Source organism: Pipistrellus kuhlii, unplaced genomic scaffold (genome assembly GCF_014108245.1).
Source record: "Pipistrellus kuhlii isolate mPipKuh1 unplaced genomic scaffold, mPipKuh1.p scaffold_m20_p_4, whole genome shotgun sequence".
Taxonomy (NCBI): Eukaryota; Metazoa; Chordata; class Mammalia; order Chiroptera; family Vespertilionidae; genus Pipistrellus; species Pipistrellus kuhlii.
The window spans coordinates 33,268,733-33,286,441 of record NW_023425540.1 but is presented as its reverse complement, the minus strand read 5'-3'; the positions used below and the strand labels follow the sequence as shown (position 1 = coordinate 33,286,441).

General features: G+C 43.1%; 1 long non-coding RNA gene and 1 pseudogene across 1 annotated transcript; both read right to left on the bottom strand.

Moving 5' to 3' along the window:
- Positions 1–3,408: 3,408 nt before the first annotated feature.
- LOC118703580 lies at positions 3,409–17,110 on the bottom strand. Its single transcript, XR_004983083.1, has 3 exons — positions 17,099–17,110; positions 8,087–8,096; positions 3,409–3,596 (listed from the first exon to the last, which is right to left on the bottom strand). It is a non-coding gene; the product is annotated as an uncharacterized LOC118703580 (long non-coding RNA).
- Positions 4,337–5,165, bottom strand: LOC118703579 (annotated as a pseudogene).
- Positions 17,111–17,709: the final 599 nt, after the last annotated feature.

Below are 17,709 nucleotides of genomic sequence, written 5' to 3'. Positions count from 1 at the left end.
GTATAGAGGGGCCACAGTCATAGTCATATTTGCCCTGAGCCATAACTTTATAGATTTGAGTTTTCTAGAGCTAAAAAAGCCATGGTCACTTATTTCTTCAAGGCTGTGCAGTCTGGTTGAGCCACCGCCTTTGCATGCTAAATGCACAAAAGCCAAGATCTGAGAGACATGTCCGTGTTCTGTAAAGCCCCTGTCAGGCTTTATAACAGTTGCTTTCAGAATTCTTTGGCTCTGGTGGGCCTCCATGGCCTCAAATTGGAGCAGGAGGCAGGTCCTGGTCTCCATGAGCCTGTCCAGCTCAGAAGTCCTGAGCTTCGGAAGAGGACTTTGCAGGATGGAAGTGCCTTATATTCAGGTTCCTTCACTTTCTCTGTAACATTCCCTGGCCCATCTAGTGGGAATGTTAGGCAGAGCTCCCAGACAAAGGTTGCAATTGTGTCTCACTCTTGGGCAGCCAGGAGAATCGATGAAGTATTTATAGTGTGTGGTAGGCCAAATAATGCCCCCTCCCAAAATGTCCACACCCTAATCCCTGGAACCTGTGAATATGTTATATTATTGTAGTTACAAAAGGGAATTGAAGCTGAAATTAAGATAGATTATCCTGGATTGTCCATGGTGGCCCAATCTAATCATGTGAACCCTTAAAAGTAGAAAATTTACTATGGCTAGAGGTTGGCAAGATGCTATAAAAAGGAAAAGTTGGATATTTAAAGCATAAGGGGGCCACATAGAAAGCATGAGATGGGAACGGGCAGCCTTTAAGGGCACAAGACCAGCCCCTCAATGATAGCCATCAAGGAAACAGGGATCTCAGTCCAACAGCCACAAGGAACCGAATTAAGCCAACAACGTGAATGAGCTTGGAAACAGTTTTATTCCCAGGGCTTCCAAAAAGGAACACAGGCCTGTCAATACCTGCAAGAACCTAAGCAGAGAGTCACTGAGTCATCCTGAACCCAGATATCTGACCTAGAGAACTGAGATAATAAATGGGTGTTGTTCTCAACCACTAAATCTGTGGTAATGTGTTGTAGCAGCAATAGAGAATCCTCTGCAGTCCTGGGGCTGCCCACCACCCCTCTGAAAAGAAGTGTGAGGATGTGAGGTTGGTCTTTCTCTCTTGCTTTCTCCTCTTCTCTCACCACCCTTTCAAATCCCAAAGTGAAAACTGGAGATTAATCTTGCCATCTCCAGCTCTCCTTTTTCCAATATCTTCTCAAATTTATGTAGCGAGATTATACCATTAATTCCTATTATGCATAATAAGGAAAAGGAGAAAAGACAAAATTTAAGAAGTCATTCAAAGATTATATGTGTGTATATATATATACATATAGACCATGTATATATACATATACACTTTGTACATAGACCTTATATGTACACATAGACCTCTTACATACACATAAACCTTGTATATATACATAGACTTAGCATATAAACATAGACCTTGCACATGCACATAAACTTTGTTTACACATATACCTGTATAAACACGTAGATCTTAGATATACATATAGACCTTATGTGTCCACATAGACCTTGTATGTACACATAGACCTTGTATATACATTTAGACCTTGTATGTATACACAGACCTTGAATGTACACATAGACCATATCATTTTCTAGCTCTGGAAAGTCACCCTACACCTACACAGACAATGCACCTCCACTCATACTTACCCTGCAACTCTGATTCCCCTCCTAGCAAACCCCTGTTGCCTGCCTGGGCTATAGGATCAGACTGCTGGGGGCGCAGAGCAGGGTGACCACAGATAATCCACTTTAGGGAAAAACATTTTGAGATCATTAACAGCTTTTAGGCCTGACAAAGCCCAAGAGCTCTTCCCATCTGATAAAGTAACTATAATGACTGAACTCATTCTCCAATCAGTCTAAGCACCCAGCAGGGACCTGTGCTCTATTTTAAAGGTCACAAGGATTGGGAATAACAGTCCATGATCTAAGTCAATGTTTCCTGAACTTTCTGTGGAGGATCTGTTCATGAACTTCACATAGAGGAAACAGAAATGTGGTAAGGAGTGGGAAGCAGAAAGAGGGCCACTCCCCTGGATGTTCCCCAGTGCAGATAAATACCACTGCATCCACTTGTCCTTCCACTCCATCATCCCATATCCATGTGTACACACACACACACACACACACTCCACCCTACTGCTTTATTCCCCAAATCCAATCTCAGTACCCACAACCTACTTGAGAATCCTACATAAAATGCAAACCAATTTGAAGGATGCCGCTTCTCACACAAGTTCACTTGGAAAAGGAAAAAGTTATCAACCTCAGAGATGCTAGCATCACTGTAAGCAGAGCTATGAGCCAGAGAAGAAATTGGGAGACCTAAGTTGGTCCTGCCAGCCAGTTCCATCTTCAGGAAAGAAATCTCAAGATCCACCGAGCCCTCCCCAATCCCAGAGAGCTGCCACCACCCAGCCCCACTGAACCTCGGGCACAGACTTGTACTGTGATTTTACTCATGAGACTAGAAGGAAGGATCTGTCCCAGCATTTGGAAGAGCATGTCCCCTGATTCGATCATTGTTCTTTCTCCAATGCCATCTGTTAATGGCTATTATTTCACTGGAACACAAGCTGTGGTGGTATTCATTTCTTTTTCTCTCCTGCTTACAAACCTCATGATATATTGAACAATTCAAGCATCATGGGCTGTTCTAGCACTTTCCAGGATTTAATTCATTTAACCTTCACAATGGACTCTGCAGTGGATTCCATTTTTATCCCCATCTGACAGTTGAGGATGCTGAGGCAAAGGAAGTTTAGTGAATTGCAGTCATGGGGTTAGGACATAGGTAGCAAATCCGGAATTCAAATCCAGACAGCATGACTCTAGTGTCCACAGCCTTAAGTCTTAACAATGGTGCTTTCAAGATTCAAATATTGTATCAAAGGAATCACCCAGCCCCTAGGAAGAAGATAATGAAGAAATAATGCAGACCAACAGCACACTGTCCGTTAGAGAAATGTGTCCATTGCAACCATACTTTCACACATTCATTTTCTCTCTCTCTCCTTCTCTCTCTCTCTCTCTCTCTCTCTCTCTCTCTCTCTCTCTCTCTCTCTCTCACATGCACACACACACACACACACACACACACCCCACCACCACCACCACCACCACTACCAACCACCACCACCACATCACATCTGCTATGGATCCACTACAACCATGCAATGAGATTTAACCTTGACTCATGAGTTTATGTGGCTAAATGGACACAGACATATTCTGCTCTTTACCTATCACCTTATGTTCTTAGGGGATGGTTCACTTTATGTGTCAACGTTATGTGCCACAGTGTCCAGATATTTGGTCAAACATTCTTTTTTTAATTATTATTTTTTTTTAAAAAAATACTCTTTCTGTAGGGATGACAAATATCAGTATTAGGAAATCCAATTATACAAAAATACTACATCTAGTTTGGCATAGATATATTTTTATTTTTTTTGTAACGTACATTAAGCGGCACTAATTACACAGCAACCATAATGTAACTAACATGAAACCACAGAACTGTAACTTTGCCACATCTGCACAAACTTGGGCCTCTCTGGCTGAACCCACTGCAGAGGTACGACAATGAAATGGGCTCAGGAGTAAAGCTCTGAAGTGGTAGCACTCCAGAGTGCCTTGCAGCTGACAGGTAACAGGCAAGACATGTTGTTATGAAGTAGCTAGTACAGGCCAACTCAAAAGTTACCATTTCTGCCGAAACCGGTTTGGCTCAGAATGTCTGTGTGCGGACTGAAAGATCCCAGGTTCGATTCCGGTCAGGGGCATGAACATTGGTTGTGGGCACATCCCTGGTAAGGGGTGTGCCAGAGGCAGCTGGTTGATGTTTCTCTCTCATCGATGTTTCTGGCTCTCTATCTCTCTCCCTTCCTCCTCTATGTAAAATATCAATAAAATATATTTTTTTAAAAAGTTACCATTTCTCTTTCTAGAAAGAAGCAAGAAGTTAAGGAATTCCTTGAATTGTGTGTCCTGTGGGGGTGCAGAGGAGGGTGGTTAGAGGCTGTCAGAGGACCCTGCGGGCCAGGTGGGCTGGATCATTAATAACCATGGTTGGCTTCTTGCTGAAACTGGTTTGGCTCAGCGGTAGCACATCGGTCTGCGGACTGAAAGGTCCCAGGTTCGATTCCAGTCAAGGGCATGTATGTTGGTTGCAGGCACATCCCCGGTAGGGGGTGTGCAGGAGGCAGCTGGTCGATGTTTCTCTCTTATTGATGTTTCTAGCTTTCTATCTCTCTCCCTTCCTCTCTGTAAAGAATCAATAAAATATATATTTTTAAAAATAACCATGGTTGGCTTCTAAATACTGGTAACAAGATGACTTCTGCTTTGTAATCTTAGGTAAATTATAGATAAATGAAAAAGGCTAGTAATCAGACACTAAGATTAATAAACAGCACTTCGAAATTAACCGCGTGAGGGCTGTGCTTGCAGCAGGTTCACAAACAAGGCACCCAGGTTTTTCCTTCCCATGTCTGGCTTGCAGAGAAGCTCTCTCAGCCATTTCAGAAACCTCCCTCACTCCATCTTTGGTCTTTGCTGAACACTCCATGTACCCAAAAGTGCCAATCCTGTTTTCCATATTTCTGCCTTATTCTAGTTTTCCTGGCTCCTGCTTAGTCTTGGCTAGCTTCTGCCTTGCGTGCTCACCAATCAGGTTGATGGGCACATTGGAACAGAAATGCTTGACTTCCGGAACCCATTTTTCTGGGTTGTTTTCTAAACTATCAGAGCTGTCAAAGGAGAAACACATCAGGATAACTTCAGTGTCCTGGCAGGAGAGGGGCCTCGAGCAATCATAATCCTCCTGCCCAGCTGTGTCCCACAAAGCCACTCCACCTGCTTTCCGTTCATTTCCATGTCTGCCACATGGTTCTCAAACAGCGTAGATACATACACCTCTGGGAACTAGTCCTTGCTAAAAACAATGAGCAAGCAAGTCTTGCCACAGGCTCCATCATCAACAATCACCAATTTCTTCCCGATGGCAGCCATTGCTTACAAATGTGCTGCAAGAACCACAGGTGGCCTATGGCAGAAGTTCTACAAAGTGCCTTCAACTTCTCAGATGAAAGGCTCTCGGGAGATGCTCCGACTCTGGCCTCCACGAGTCCCAAGCTCAGAGACTAGGGTGGGTGGCTAAGGAGGCTGCAGACTAAGGAGAGAACCTATAGCAGGCGGGCAGGGGCAAAACATTATTCTTATTATATCTGTGACAGAGGTGTTGACAGACCCAAGAGGCCACACCTCCTTTCAAACCAGAACTTGCTTACAAACCACCAAGCACTTTATAACATTCTTTCTTGGGTTACTTCCCTGTATAAACTGACAATTGATTCCAAAAATGATGGCATATTAGGAGAAAAAAGGCCAATCAGTCCATAGTTCTTTTTCTTTTCAGACCTTCCTTACTCACCCATAAGCCAAAGGCAGATAGTGTTGGTAGAATCTGCACATATGAAGAAGAGAATGGAAACGGTTAAGTTCATTTTGTGTAGCATTTCCATTGTTCTGCTAAAAATATAATCTACATGCATGTGTGAGCTATGAAATATAATGTGTGTGGTTTTAGTGACTCTAGATGGGACTTTAAATGCTCTTATATTTGCATTTAAAACTAAGCTTGCACCATATAAAGATTAACTGTAAATTCATGCTAACAATTTAAAATGTTAATCTTTCTTCACTTAGAATGACAATAAATAGCAAGTTTTAAAAAACGCTCTGACAAGACAGGAGAGAGATTGTGGACAAAAGGGAAAGAACACAAGGCCACAGACATACTAGTAAAGCCTCACAAAATTGTTGGGCTGACTAAGTGAGGACATGGTAACAGGTCCTGGACATGGTAGGTGTCTATTAGCCCTCCCTACTCTCCTCCACACATTCTGCCCAGCAAGATTCCAGCCTGACATCCTAATGGGAATTTGGGGACTTGTTTACATTGCTGCCCTTCCTAGGGGTATTTGTGTTTCAAGCAAAAGACATAGAATTTCGGACACCCAGTCAGTTGGAAGATAATCTGGGACTCAGGGCTCTGTCTAGATCCTCAGATCATGGGAAAAGCCATATTCAACTCTTCCTACTCAAAAAGACAAACCAAGGCCCGGCCAGCATGGCTCAGTGGTTGAGTGTTGAACTATAAACCAGGAGATCATGGTTCAGTTCCCGGCCAGGGCACATGCCTGGGTTGCAGGTTCGATCCCCAGTGTGCGGCGTGCAGGAGGCAGCTGATCAGTGTTTCTCTCTCATCATTGATGTTTCTATCTCTCTCTCCTCCCAATAAAAGATTTTTTTTTTTAATAAAGGGCAAACCAATTCAGCATTGCCACCCTCCTTGAGCTTCTCCTCCAGGTTTTGCTGGGGAAGGAATCTCTTGCTCTTGTGACCTGGGGAAGAACAGCAGACTAGCGCTGGTTTCCGGACTAACTAATGCCCCTTAATAAGCTCCTCGCTGGGTGAGGCCCGTGTCTACATCTGCTCGGAGGGCTGTCTCCACAAGCCGGCTTGGGGAATGTCATTTAAAATCTGTCCATCTCCAAAGACAGCATCTCGTCACATGACAGCCGAGCCTGGGGAAGCAGATGCTACAGACAGGGGTGTCCTTTCTAATGACATGCAGAGCGGCAAGACGAGCTTGCCAAAGGGAGGCCAAGGAAGTGAGTGGTGACGAGCAGCAGCCAGGAGAGCACAGGCTTGGAGACCATGTTGCACTGAGAAGCATCCTCCCACGGACGTCTAAGAGGAGCAGCAGATAACAGTTTAATGGCGTTGGCTCAGACCTTGTTTCCCGGTGGTTTATTCTACAATTTGTTCAGACTTTTATTATAAAAGGGAAGGAATACTGCATTCAGGAGGCACAGTCGATTCTGGCTAATCAGATCTATAAGGGGCAATTTAAACAGACAGTCGGGTTGCCATGGTAACGTTCCTGTTTTATTTATGGAAACAAGGTCAAGGTATGGGATCTGAGAGGCAGCACATCTCACTGCTGTGATTGTCAAGCTGTGCTCGGAGTCGGGGGTCTGGGGAAAGACTCCGAAGCTGGGAGGTAGGGTGGGGCTCTGGCTCTCCTTCCCCCTCCCCATCATACCGAAGGCGGCCTCACTTTGATTTCTTTCATACTTTAGGATTACACAGCTTTGAAAAATCAAAGAAGAAAAGCAAAGCTGAGAACTGTCATAAAGAGCTCTGGATCAGGAATTTGAAGATTTGGTCTTGGTCCCTTCCTCCCCAAACAGGCAGAACGTGGTGCCCACGGCATTTCCTGGCCCTAACAGCCATCCCTGTTGCCCTCATGATTGTGACCCATCAACCCACCCATGATGCCCCTCTCCCCGGGTTTTGTCACAGAGGTGTGGGTGTGTCTAATCCTCACCTGCCCCTTCCTCCTGTGCCTACCCCACTCCCAAAGGTGGCAGGTGGGCGGGCTTCCCCCCACCAGCCTGGCAGAGACCTCTCTTATGCCTCAGTCTCCTCCTTCCTGCAGTGGCCTTCACCTCCACCTTTTCCAGGGGCCACGACGGCAGAGAGAATGCAGAAAAAGAGGCATCATAGGGGAGAATCTAAGCCATCATCCCTGCTACACAGACCTGAGTGTAATGTGTGTCAATCCGAGTCTAAGGGCAGCAGCTGTGGGTGATGAAAGCAGCTTTTCTTCTACCTGACTCAGCCACCGAGCTTCTTCTTCCTCCCCCACCCCTCCTGCCCTCCTCTTCCTCTGCCTGGGCATCAAGGACATTCTGATTCCTGTGGATAAACAGTTGAAAGGAAGCACATTTTATAAGAGCTCATCCTGTAGTTTCAGGATTCTCTTTCGTCAACAGAAATGGCAGGAAAATGTTTTCCCCCAGGGTCTGTGCAGAAACCAGTGACTCTGACCTTTGCGAGGTATTGAGCTGTGCACATGTCCTTTCACGGAAGAAGGACAAGGGTGGGTTTGGGGCAGAAACCAGGCCTAGAGGCAGACCTGGGAGCCAAGCATGGGGCTTGGAAGAGCCAAGAACAAAGGTGAAGAATGATGCACAGGCCTCTGCCTGGGCCTGAAGGAGGGCAGCAGAGTAAGGGATCCTGATCTGTGGTGTCTGCCAATTCCTGTGGTGCATGTGTTTGTACTGTGGTCAATTTCAAGGTACCACAGTAATGCAAGATGTGAATAATATGAGAAACAGATAAATACCAGCGTTGTCGAAGATGTAGAGAAATCAGAACACTGTGCACTGCTGATGGGAATGTAAAATGGTACAGCCACTATGGAAAATACAATAGTATGGAGGTTCCTCAAAAAGTTAAGCATAGAATTGACATATGACTCAGCAATCCTAATTTGGGGTATTTGCCTAAAAGAATTGAAAACTTGAAGAAATACTTGTACGCCCATATTTACTGCAGCATTATTCACAAGAGCCAAAAGGTGAAAACAACCCAATTGTCCATTGATGTATGAAAGGATAAGCAAAATGTGATACATACATATAATGGAATATTATCCAGCCCTAAAAACTAAAGACATTCTGATATATGCTACAACATGGATGAACCTGAGGACATTATGCTAAGTGAAATAATGTTTGATTCCACTTATATGAGTTGCCCAGAATGGGCAAATTGTTAAGTGCATGAGAGTACACTTAAAACTAGTACAGTGTTATATGTCAATTATGTCTCCTCTTTTTTTTTTTTTTTTTTTTTTTTTTAAGTGCATAAGAGGTCAGAGCAAGGAAAATCCTAAACCTTGGAACCTGTGAATGTTATTTTATTTGGAAATGGGTTTTTTTGCAGATGTAATCAAGCTAAAATGAGGTCAGACTGAATCTGGGTGGGTTGTAATCCTATGATTGCTGTCCTTAGAAAAAAGAAGGCTATTGAGACACAGAGACAGAAAAAAATGCCAAGTGAAGACGGACATGCCCAGGTATGTCAAAGACTGCGGGCAACCACCAGAAGAGACAAGGAAGAATCTTCCCCTGAGCCTTTGAGGAGGCATTGCCCTTTGACATCTTGGTTATAGAATTCTGGCCTCCAGAACTGTGAATCAACAAATTTCTGCTATTTTAAACTGCCAGTTTGTGGAAATTTGTTCCAGCAGTCTTAGAAAACTAATATACTCCCCCCACACACCCACACTTACACACATTATTCACAGCCCAGTGCCCTAGTGAGCCACCATGACAGACAGGCCTTAGAAGATGTGCTTGGAAACAGTGCTCGGGAGTGCAAAACTTGGGAGATGAACACCACTGTTTTTTCCTGGGGGTCCCCTAACTTAGATGATAGGGATCATTGAAGGAAGCAGGAAGACAACAACCCTTCTCCAAAGCCATGGCCCAAACTGGGAATCAGTACCTACAGGATAATCTTAGTTTCACCAAACAGGGAGAGCTGGTTACTTTCTTACCCTTGACAGTTGCTGAGGGAGCTGTCTATATCTCGGGCACAAATGGGCTAAGTATTTTTCATTGATCTACTTGGTGTGCAACATAGCTTTTAAAGCAGCCAGCAGATCCATTTCTAAAATAGAAGGGCCAGCTTCTAAAAGTATACCTAGTTACTGAGTTCATGATGTTCTTGGACCAAAGTGGCTTCAGGAGGGAAAGAAGAGCCTACCTCTTTTTCCCCATCTTTCCCTCAAGCCATAGACCCACTCCTCAGACAACTCCTCTCCAAGACATTTCAGCACATTATTTGTTTCAAGGCTTATCTTTTTATTAGGCAAGTCTTCCAGGATTAAACAGAAAAATCGTAGGAGTGGGTGAGTTGGCAGAAGAAACAGAGAAGGCCTGATTGGCTGTGCCATGTGGGTGAAGGTGAGAAATAAAGATGATGCCATTGACCTATAAAGCCTGTAACTTGTTAAAACCCTAGTCCTTAGGAAATCCATTTTCTTAGACTGGTATCAAAGAGATTATTTTCTCTGCATTTCTCTGGGCACTATTTCTCTGATAGAGCAATTCTCAGAAATTACAAAGTACAGGTAAGTAGCAACTATAATCCTCATCTTGGGAAGCCTGGACTGAGCACCCACTTTCATTAGGCTATCAGGAAAGGTGATTAAGAAGTGGAATTGGCCTGGCCTTAAGTTTTAAGTCTCCTCTTTGACACCAGCCCAGTGTTTGAGCATCAACCTATGAACCAGGAGATCATGATTCAATTTGCAGTCAGGGCACATGCCCAGGTTGCAGGCTCAATTCCCAATGTGGGGTGTGCAGTAGGCAGTCGATCAATGATTCTCATCATTGATGTTTCTCTCTCCTGCTCTCTTCTGCTCTGAAATCAAGAAAAATATATTTTTTTAATAGCAGTAGAATTGAACTTGGATATTTGACCTAGTATGAAGGCCGACTTGTCTAGAAGCAGAAGACTGCAGCCATTAACCCTGGGGTGCCTTCCCAGTGGACTGTGATGTGTGTTAGCTATTACTAGGGCTTTTTTCTTTTTAATATATTTTATTGATTTTTTTTACAGAGAGAAAGAGAGGGATAGAGAGTTAGAAACATCAATGAAAGAGAATCATTGATCAGCTACCTCTTGCACACCCCCCACTGAGGATGTGCCTGCAACCAAGGTACATGCCCTTGGTCAGAATCGAACGTGGGACCTTTCAGTCCGCAGGCCAACGCTCTATCCATTGAACCAAACTGGTTTCAGCAGGGCTTTTTTCTTTGTCTTTAGCAATAGAGAAGTTTGCACATTTGCTAGGACCACCTCCTACGCCACATGGTTGGGCATGCCCAAAGGTGTTCCATCTTACTACCTTTTCCAGTTACATGCAACTTCAGATTAAAAGACTGCTAGGGGTGGGGCTTTTAGTTGCAGAATTTTCCTATGAAAACCTGGCAAAGCCAAGCACATGTTTATTCTTGCTTTTCTGACCTTTCTGAAGGCCTGGCAGGAAAAGGCAGCTCAGCAATGAGCTCTGTGACACTGACTTGCTCTGCCTTAAACCATATTCTCAGATACTATGGCTCCAGGCTCATCTATGGATGACATTTACCCAGGTTTAAGTCTTAAGTCTCCTCTTTGACACCAGCCCAAGAAAATGGTTGGGCAAAAACCAGGCAGTGACAGCACATATTCAGGTTTTACCCAGAGGTGATTTCTTTTCCCTCATCAGAATTCATTACTATCAAGATGGTCAGTTTTCTCATTAACAACCATGACAGTGACCAGCCCTCCTCATTTATTGACTTATTGCTCATTTGAAAATGTCAAGTGATCTAATATGATTAGGTAGCTGCATGCAAGTGTCTCCTATCTCAGTCTCCTTCTGGACAATCTAGGATACAACTGGCTTTGCCTTTGCATAAAACTGAACAATCATTAGAGTCTTCACAGGACAATGAAGTCATAAGGCTTAATGGAAACTTAGGATGTTAGTCAATTCATTCTCCTTGCCTCTACACAGAAATGCAAGTCATTTAGGATAGTAGTCATCACTAATCCATAACCACAAGAATGGATAATATTTTAAAAGATAGATAGATAGATAGAACCTCATACTTAAGTACTTACATGCATTATAACTATTTTATGAGGTATTTATTATTATTATTATTCCCAGTTCATATAAGTGTAAATCAAGGTTGAGTCAGATTAAATAATATCTAAATCAGTGGCAGAAGTGAGATTTAAACATAGGCATCTCCTAACCCATAGGGTCCTGTGTCTAAAAGTATCTTCTTACTATTGTGGTTGTTCTTTTCACATAAATCAAGGCAGGGGAACAGGAGACCTTTTCCTTCTACCCTACTTAGGTTCAGTGCCTGGGGCCCTGCAAGTTAGACAAAAGACAGATTTGCAGGAGGAAAGATGTATTATTACACTAGAGGCCCGATGCACAAAATTCATACAAGGGCTCAGGCCTTGCAGCCCCGGCTTCGGAAGGGCATCTGGAAGGTCGTTTGGCTGTCTGGTCTAATTAGCATATGACACTTTTATTATTATAGATATGTATAGAGAGGACTTTTTAGAAAAGTGAAGACTCCCCAAAAACAGACAGGCTTGAGAGTTTATATACCTTTTTTAAAAGACTGATATATTATGGAGACAAAATGAGGGAAAATAGGGTTGGGGCTATGGGTGGCAAATTCTGTAAAAGTGAGTAGGAAATAATGGGGGAAACTAATGGAAAATACAGGTTATTTTAGCAAGTTTTGTTAGAAGACCCATCTCAGAGCTGACTTTTTGTCTTCTTTATGGCCATAAAGCTCTCACAGGAGCAGGGTATTCATTTCTCAGAAGTTTCTGCCTTTACTCAGATAAGAAAAGATCTGAGAAGGTTTCTTTCTGCATCTGTTGATTCTCATGTGCCTCCAGCTCAACATAATCATACCAAAGTGGCATCTTGGGGGCAGCATATCCCAGGCCCCTTCAAATCCATGCCATCTTTCTCTCAGAACAATTTAGGAAGTATTTTGACTGTCAAAACAAGATATAAATTATTTTCCTTCTTTTTTGTAATCAACTGATAGCTGCAGACCCTCTTTTTCATGTATCCTTGGTGCTTCTCAACCCCTCCTATGAGGAAGTTCTTCCTAAAGCTTCATTGTAATGCCTCCATTGCAATGCAAGCCCACTCTCCCTTATTCTGTCTCCAGGGAAAGCAGAGCAATGATTTCTATTTTTTTTTAGTGTGGCTGAAGATTGCAAGTGCGCTCTCGCTCTCTCGCGCTCTCTCTCTCTCTCTCTCTCTCTCTCTCTCTCTCTCTCTCTATCATATTTCAAGCTACAGAAAGGAAGATGACTTTTCCATCAGTAATTTGGAAGATAGTTGCCTGCTCTTTGGCAGATAATCTCTCCAGCTTCTTTATATATTCAGATGGTTTCACTTACATTGTTAACTGTCACAGTCAAATGGAAGACTTAGTGTGACATTTATACCACCCCCTGGTTAATCCTCTTCCGGGACTGATAAAGCACCCATGACAATCTTGACTTGGGAATAAACAGTTTCTAGTCCTCATGATCTAGGATTCATGGCCCACTGAAAAATTCACCATAACATCCAAGGTTTGAGTAATGAAGACTTAATTAAAGGAACCTGGAAGACTCTGAAAAAGTCTTGCAGGAATCAGCAGAATTAACTTTATCAGAAGCAGCCACAAATCTGCCTGTGAGGGCAGATGCATTATTTCAAAACAGGATGAAATCTTCAACTTCTTTATTTTAAAGTCAAAGACATTTAAAAGGGGAGAAAGCATAGCCTTTATTGACTCTGGTTTTTAATATCATTTATGCCGAAACCGGTTTGGCTCAGCGGTAGAGAGTCGATCTGCAGACTGAAAGGTCTCAGGTTCGATTCTGGTCAAGGGCATGTACGTTGGTTGCGGGCACATCCCCGGTAGGGGGTGTGCAAGAGGCAGCTGGTCGATGTTTCTCTCTCATCGACATTTCTAGCTCTCTATCTCTCTCCCTTACTCTCTGTAAAAAATCAATAAAATATATATATATTTTTTTTAAATAAAATCATTTAGTTTGTTTAATTTTCTATTGTTATAGAGGTGCCTGGAGGGCTAGCTAAATAAATGTTTACAAGTTCTTAACAGCTCTGGACCATTTGCAGTTGCTATATATTAAGTTCCATCACCAGTGCCAATTCTCTTTCCATGTGCTAGCATATCATGGAAAGTTTCACAGATCAAGAGCACGTTCATTTCTAACACCCAAATGTAAGCCAATATGGTGTTTTTCTGATGTCTGGGCACTAACATGAACCCTTTGGAACATATGGAAGCAGAAACACAACTCTTCTCTACAGGCAAGAGACCAGTGCTGTAGGCCAATTTTTAGCTTCAGAGAACCAGATGAACTAAACTGTGTTCAGCCAGGTTTGAACCTTTCCACTCCCATCACAATAGGACTATGACCCCTGTGTATTATGGCATTTGTTCTCCAACTGAGGAAACATCAGCACAATTATTGATGGAGAACTACTAATGTATCCCAAGTTATAAGGCAAGGAGCTTGGTTTTGCTTTTTAGAAGTAACTCTGGTAATTCTGATGATCAACCATGTTTGAGAATCACTGGTCAATGCTATTCTAGACAGTTCCTAAACAGAATTGAGACCTGGGCCAAGGGAGGCAATGTTGTCTCAAGTAGAAGTGAAGAACTGAAAAAGGAGGAGAGTGGGAGGTAGGCAGGTGGGACAAAGAGGGTGTTTAAAGGGAAGGGCAGAAGCCAACTTTGGCCCAGTTGTCAACTCAACTCAGGAACTGCTCAGCCTAGGATCAGTCTCTCTGATTGGGGGGTGAGTCCACCAACACCATTCACAGCCTGTAGTGCAGTGCAGGGCCGGGGAGGAACAGAGGGAGAGCGTGGACCATGAAGTCAGACAGCCTGCTGTGAACCTAGGTTCTGCTACTTGCAAGCTGTGGGACCTTGGAAAAGTTGACCTAACCTATCAAGGTCTCAGTTTCCTAATTTTTCAAGTGAGGATAATATAGGAGCCACCTCATCAGGTGTGGAAAGAATTAAAAAAAACTTTAAGTGCTCAACACAGTGCTTGGCTTCTAGTACTCTGATGCTACTGTTATCTCTCCCCATTGTGTCCACGGTGCCCAGCTGCTGATATTAAGGGTTGATATATTTGTACATAAACTACATCTAAAGACTAACTGACTCGCATTAATAGTCAAATCTGCCCAGGACCTCCTGAACACCTCACACTGACTCCCTGGGCCATTTACTCAACAATATGTAAAGCGGGTGAATCACAATAGAGGTACAAAGGTTGAAAATTTCGGCAAACTCATTAGTCAATAGAGCCAAATATCAACAGTACAACGATTGAAATTTCTTTTGAGAGCTACATTTTTAAAACTTAAACTATATAGGTAGGTACATTGCTATTAACTTAATTAGGGTACTCCTAACCTGGCCTTTGCTAAAAACTCAAGGGGCCAAAGAGTTGCATGTGGCTCTCAAGCTGCAGTTTGCAATCTGCTTATCTAGAGGAACTTAGCACAATGTCTCAGTAAACTCTTTGAAAAGTATATCTCAGAGCAAAGGGAGTGGGCAATAAGAATGGATGGGGGTCTGGAGCTGTATATAATTAACAGACCACTGTAGTCATGACCTAAGTCAGATCACTGAACACTGCACTTCTTTGGAGCTGCATCTCCCTCACCCAGAACACAGGCATCATAATGGAGTGACGGCAGACAGCAAAACTGAGAAATGTGCAGTCATTATCACACTTCCCACACTGCATTAGTGTACCCACAAGCCATTCAGAGATTCCTGAAACATGAATTTAGTTACCAATAATTAGGCTGTATATCTCCAGCACTTAGCAACTAACTTTAGAAAGTGACCGGGAGAGCTTTGTGTTACTTATTTCTGTCTTTCAGGATTTGTAGGTGTTTTGTTTTTTAGAAATGGAAGGAAGAAGGGAGAAAGGGAGGGAGAAGGGGAGATGAAATATTTACTGACAGCCCATAGGCTATCCCTGAGAAAACTATAGTAACCACGGAAGCAGTAAGACATTGCCCAGATTCCATTTCTGCCTCATTCCTCCAGGGTCTCCGGCCCAAGGGGAGGAGTTTAGGCCTTGGGCCAACCTGAGCTATAAGCACGGCTCACTCTGGACTATTTATAGTGCTGGGCTGTTGGGCAGACCTCTTTAGATATTTCCAGCTCTTTCTAATTCAAAACAGCTCTTCGTAAGCTCTGAGCCATATCAGTGTGTGTTTAAATGTTTTTACATATCCTGGGTCTTGCAGGATACATAGATTAAGACAATGTTAGTTATCCCAGTTTATTCCACTGAGTAAAATAAATTAGTCAGTAGTAGCCATGCATTTGTTCTCCTTTGTATTGTAGAGGAATTTGGCTTCTGTAGTCACTTATTTAGTCTTTTCTATCCTTGTAAAGATAAAATCCAACCGTAACAATGCTTCAGCTGCATTTCTTTCCGGCATGGTCTAAGATTCCTCTTCCTCCTTAATAAAAATTCTGAGACTACAGTGTCTTCTCTCTCCAATTTAGATGGCGTTATGAATTATGGATACGCCATCCACTATGAGCCCCACCAATCACTGATATTGAACAGTTCTGATGAAATACTGCAGCCAGTTTATATTGTTTTCCAGGGACTTGGACTATTCATAAAACAGCTCCCTCTGCCAAAGCCAGCCTTGGTAAGGAGTATGCCTTTATTTGGTAGGGAAATGAGTTCGGTATAGTAGCCTTGGATTATCACCAAAAATGAAGAAGAAAATGGAGATGGATTACAAATGAGATAAAGAATAGGATGCCCTAGCTGGTTTGGCTCAATGGATAGAGTGTCAGCCTGCAGACTGAAGGGTCCCAAGGATTCCGGCCAAGGACACATGCCTAGGTTGCAGGCTTGATCCTCAGTAGGGGGTGTGCAGGAGTCAGCCGATCAATGATTCTCTCTCATCATTGATGTTTCTATCTCTCCCTCTCCCTTCCTCTCTAAAATCAAATATATATATATATATATATATATATATATATATATATATATATATATATGTTTATTCTTAGATCATATTTCTTGGGGTTTATCTTGCACTGGGATGAATTTGTGGGGCAGGAGGGGAAAAATGGCACTTGTCCTTAATTTTTTCCTTCTGGCTACAGAAGATAAAAATTTGTATTAATATAAGCTTTGGTGGGTAGCTTGTTATCGATTTGACACCACTGTCCAGCTGCTTTTAAAGTCTTGTAGTTTCCTTTCTATAAGTGCTTTGATTTTCACAAAGGTTTTGCCCTGTAATTGTTTTATATTTGGAAGGCTATTGTGAGACAATAAATTTCTGTTGTTTTAGCCACCCAGCCTGTGGTGTTTGGTTATAGAAGCCCTAACAAATGAAGTCAGTGGTCCTGGAGCAAGAGAGAGTTCTGTAGCAGGTCTAGCTATTGTACAAGCAACCCGGTGCTCAGACGATCCTATGGTGCTAAGCTCTGTAGAATATTTGAGAAGCCTCAATACAAACCTGCAGAGGTGTTGAGCAAGCCCATGCCAGCAAAGGGAGTTTGCTACTCAGAAAGCAGGTCTGGGCCCAAGGAGGGACTGAGCACCTCAGCATGATATATCAAGCAACTGTGCAACCATACCGCCTTTTATGGGTGGAGTATTATCAGAGCCACCAGGTTGCAAAGTTTGCACAGGAGAAATCTATCATAACCATAGACCTCTCAGAGATAAAGATCTGGGTTACTCCACCAGCCAAGTTACCTAAACCCACAGACGTGCTGGCCAATGAGAAGGGGGTCCTACAAAGGGCAGAAGAGAAGGGAGATACTGATGAACATCTAGGAACAAACTGCAGCAGCAAACAGTGAGATCTTGGCTCACCAATCTTCCTATTGTGGGTTCTTTGTCTTTGTGATGTTGAAGAGTCAGTGATAAAGTAGAGCAGCCTACCCTGGGGCTCAAGGAATGTGAGTGGTAAAAATCTGGACTGCAGAAGATGCAAGCAATGGCCTGTTCAGACCCCCTCATCCTTAACACTTCAGAGCACAACAACCTTCGACCTGTTAGCACCTAGATTTATTTGTTGGGAGTTTTCTCTGGCCTACAGAGCAACTCTACGGTGCACAGCATGCCAGGCGCGCCAGGGAAATTATACCATGTCCCCAGGAGCAGCCTTTAACTAAAACTGATAGGAACTGGTGTATAGAT